Raw genomic sequence first — 5,109 nt, forward strand, 5'->3', positions numbered from 1 at the left:
GGAATTCGCCAAATCTCTACCGATCGTATTACTTTGAATAAACGCCGCTCGAATTAATTATGCTCCTCAAAAAGGCAAACCATTCAATAACGCCCCTTCTTAAATAAAACGGTATGTTTTTATTTTTTTTACTTTTTTGTTCAGCCTTTCAGAGGGTTTGAGATGCTTCAGCCGAAATTTACTTTGCTTACAAAAAAATAGTGTAGTAGCTTTTTAGGCCTATGCTACCAGATGGATTCAATTCAAATACATCCCAATCAAGATCAGCGAAAAATGTTGCTTTTAATTTCGGAAAATGACAAAATTCGAGAAATCGAGAATTAATCTCGCGAAGGCGAAATTACCCATTAACTACCACTCCCTAAAATCTGATAAAAATTGATCACAAATCGATGGTTGATCGATTAACTATTTGATCGATGATAATCAAGATCGATAGCCGATCGATTTTTAATCGTACTTATTAATCAAGTATAATCGATCTATAATCGATAAACAATCGATGACAAAATTGATCAATAAATAATCAAGCTTTGAAAAAATCTTGAGTATCGATTACCTATCGATTCTATCGGTTAATCGATATCTAATCCATCGATTACATATCGATTATTTATCGATTACTCAAGATTATTGATTATATCGATTAACTACGCCTGGAGTACTAGGTAAACTGAACTTACAGTACCTTTTAAAAGTGGATAAATTTTGGCGTGGATTTAATTTTTTGGAACTAATTTTCTTGGGACACCACTTTTGCCAAAATGCTTTTCATATCGCAAGGGGTTTCAGGATTTTTAGTAAAATTTGCATTTTCGCGGAAAACTAATTTTTGCAATCAAGACAAAAACATAAAATTATTTCCGCAAAAAATTAGTTCCCACCAAAATTAGTGCCTTTAACAGCGGTCACAAATAAGTTGTGTTCGTGTCCTCCGACCGACTCACTTTCTATCTTAAAAATCCCACCCTTTTCTACTCGGAAAGTCGGAAAATTTGTCGGATTTTTTAGCCATAGTATTCAAAGAATTTTGTAGATTCAGCGTATCCAAAATTTGTAAAATATTTTTTGCTTTAAAAAGCGCTATGCAACTACTTTTTGCTTTAAAAAGCGCTATGCAACTACTTTTTGCACGGTTTCAATATGCAAAATAATCACATTGCAGCTCGCGCGCTTGATGATTCTTGTCGTCTGAACAAAACCTATGCTCAGAGCGTATTTTTCTGATGATTTTAGCACCGCTCGACCACTTATATTCAGAACGCATTTTTCCAATGATTTAAGATGCAGACCGACCGACCGACTCACATTTTGGCATAGGGTCCTCCAGGGTTCAGGTACCCCCAAAAAATTTAGGTACCCCCAAAATTTTTAGAATTCTAAAGTAACCCCCCAACTTTGTGTTAACCCCTTTTTAATTTTTTATTGTTAAAAATACAAAAAGGGATTTTTTGTCATTCCTGGGAAAATACTTCCATGGCGGCCAGCACTTCTTTTTCAAGGGTGTCATTTTTTACTATAATTTTCCAGGATTTCAAGAGATTTTTATGTACCACAAACTTTCAAGGGTTTCTAGGGTTTTTAGTTGATCTTTGCTAGTTTTCAAAGATTTCAAGGAAATCTGTCGACAAAAGGAGAAAGGTTGAATTTTCAATTTTTGTGTAAAGGAGGGCCCTTAAATCGGCTGATAATTGATAATTTTACAACCACCCATTCTATAACCCAGACCTGCCAATCTCATATAATTCCAGTGGCACTTAACGGGTTAAAAGGTAAACCCCCTAAGAATGAGCGTGGAATATCCCCTTGAGTCTCAGGGGTTCCAAAAGTATGTTTTCTCATTTTTAAGTCACTGCGATGTTTGTATCCCACGCAATGGGAAAAATTTCTGAAAGTTAAAATGGCTGAAAATGGCCACAAAATTTGGCATTTCAAGGGTATAAATCTTGCATTTCAAGGGTCCCCAAAATAATATTGACTTTTCAAGGGTGTTTCAAGGGTTTCCAGGAATTCCAGGGTGATGACTTCATACAAAAACAACAGCCCCCGCCCCCACTAATGAAAATGCAGGTACCCCCAAACATATCAGATACCCCCTAAATTTAAGAATACTTCCAGGTACCTGGCTTTTTTAACACTTTTTGGACCTACCTCTGGGTACCCCGGTGGAGGTCCTTTAAATTAACCCATGTCCGTCCGTTCGTTCGTCTGTTGCCAACTTTTCTCAGGATTGGCTCATTAGTCTTTTCTGATTTTTGGCATAAAGATGCAAAATGGCAATGCCCAAAATGTGACGGAGCCCGATTTTCGAAAAAAAATTCTTTCCGGCTGAAAATACCGGAAATATGCCGGAAAAACTGGTTTTTTGGCATTTTCTTGAAATTTTATCATTAGTTTTTTCTGATTTTTTGCTCAAATTGTATTAAGCCCAAAACATGGCCGAGTCCAATTTTTGAGAAAAATTTTTCCGGTCGAAAATGCCGGAAATTGCCGTTTTTTCTGGATTTTGATTGGATTTTTTCTTATAATTGGTTGTTTTTTCATTCAAAAACATTATTAATAGCAATGCCCACCATCAAGCATGTTTCAATTTTCAAAAAAAATTGCCGGATTTTTGAATTTCCTTAGAAATGTTTTGCTGATTTTTTTTTTTGGCCGACAGGAAAGATGGTTTTCGATGGCCCTACTCAAAACATGACCTAGGTTTGTCTAATTGCGAAAAATTCTTTTCCCGCTGAAAATGCCAGAAATATACTGATAATCGCCGTTTTTGCAGATTTTCCCTTGGCTTTTTCCTTATTTCTTTGTTTTTCACACAAAAACATTATTGATAACAAATCCCACCATTTTAAGCATGATTCAATTGTCAATAAAACTGATTTTTGCAACCGGAACTCTCTATTTCTATTTTCCCTACTCCCCTTCCCTCTTCCCCCATCAACAATCAATGATAAGATTTAATGTGTTATGCATTTTTGCAAAACGCTATATCGTCTGACTGATTGTTTTCATTTCTCCTTATTGCCTTATTATCTAGCTTTCATCATCAGGTAGGTCCATTCAGCATGTTGCTTGTTTTTTTTTAGGTACCCCCAAATCTCTGGGGGGGGAGTGGATCCTATGTTTGGGGCTGGAAATGACGCGACACAACTTATTGGTGACCCAGGCCTAATTTAAAAAGAAAATAAAATAACAGAAAATAACTCCCATAGGAATTCCAAAACAAACCCAACTATTTAATTTCGGAACAGCTTCAAGAAAGTCATAATTACAGATAATTTAAAAGTTTTTGATGCAGTTTGATGAAGAATTACTGTATATATGTGTAGAATTTGTTGATACTGATAGCTTGTTGATTCTGTAAAGAAAAAAAGAGAACAGATATTGCTTTTTCTAACCAAGGATTCAAAGAGGTCCAGCTACACTGATTGTATTGTCAGGTAGAATATCTTCAGCATGTCCCTGAAGACATTCTATCTGACAATACAATCAGTGTAGCTGGACCTCTTTGTTGTAAAAAGACAAAAAGAGAAGCTATCAAACTTTAAAAATTTCTATGGCACTAATTGCTCTGCAAGAAGAAAAATAAAGATTGCTGACAAAAACAGTGACAGAATATTTACAGCGAGGTTAGGGTTGATTATCTCGAGAGTTTTATTGCCAAGGCGGCATATAAGGAAGGGGGTAGGGGTTCTTAGACAAAACGTCCAATCACATTTTTCGTGGAAAATTTGAGTTTGGATGGCTCCCCTAACCACTAGGTCACAGTCACTGGAAATTTTCTGTTAAATGAGCAAATTTATTACCCTCATTTTGCATAAGATTCCCATTTCTGCACTAAGATTCCTTTGCCACTTTTCTAGCAGAAACAGACCAGGTATTCGGGAGGTAGAAAAGTAAGCTGTGGAAAGTTAAGGAGTTTTGTGAGTAAACACAAGATTTTCTGTTCCTTTAGACCAGACCTCACAAGTTAGGAAAACTGTTATGATCGCAAATCCTCCAAATGAGCCCCACCTGTAAATATATCGTGGTAGGGTGCACCAACATAATCACAATGGGCACCCACCCTTAAAAAAGGGGGGTTAAGAATTTTACTGAATTTAAAAGAATGGGGGGCTTGTGAAAACTTCAAATAAAAGGGGTGGCTTGGACAAAAAGAAGGGAGTTAATTTTTTAAGGGAGGGGCTTGGAAGATTTGGTATCTTGACTATCTTACTGTATCTGTTAAAAAGTAATTTCTGCCATCAGATTCATATTATTGTATTCTTCATCTTAATAACCTCGGAATATAGTTAGAGATTGTAAGAGTTTGTGCGTAAAAGGTCGAAAAAAGAGGGGGGTGCCATTTTTAAGGGGGGGCTTGATACCCCTATGCCCAATATGACCAACTATCAGGTGTTTGAGTCACTTGTTTCATCCAGGTTGGGCAGCCTCGTCCACAAGCTCTATGTTAGCCTTTAAGTGCCAATGTTGTATATATCAGACATGGGCTATGTAGGAGGGCGAAGCCCTCCTGTAAATGCCCAGTTTGAGTTAGAAATCATTATTTTTGGTCTAACTCGTAGGAATTGGATTGGGCTTCATGGTCAAGCAAAAGAGAAATCAAAAGTGATCCTTTCAAGCGAGATTTTAAGCCAAAATAGCAAAAAAATGCAAAAATTTGACAAAAATCCATTTTTTAAAGATTTTGACTGTTTTTTGACCATTTTTGGTCAACGAGTGATTCAAGAACCTCCAAATTTGGCCCTGCTTTACTTGATTCTGTCCTCCAGCGAATTAATTTGAAGTTTTACCATTGGGTATCTTTCTATTATTTAGGCAGGTCCGCGCTGCTTTAATTTCCCTTACCTACCCCCCTTACCATGGCACTTAATAAAGGGTTAAGAAAAAAGACTAAAATTTGTTTAACAACCAAATTCTCCAACATCACAACACACAAGTCAAATGAATTTACTTTCGATTTCCCATAGAAATAGACTTTCCATCTGCCATATTGAATTATATTATATCTTTCTTTTTGACACAAGTTATTTTTGCTTATAACGAATTATTACTTTTCAATATAGACATTTTTATTCTTTCTTTCTAATATGTATCTTTCTCTAAAAT

This window comes from Clytia hemisphaerica, unplaced genomic scaffold (assembly GCF_902728285.1).
Source record: "Clytia hemisphaerica strain Z4C2 unplaced genomic scaffold, Clytia hemisphaerica genome assembly, whole genome shotgun sequence".
Classification (NCBI taxonomy): Eukaryota; Metazoa; Cnidaria; class Hydrozoa; order Leptothecata; family Clytiidae; genus Clytia; species Clytia hemisphaerica.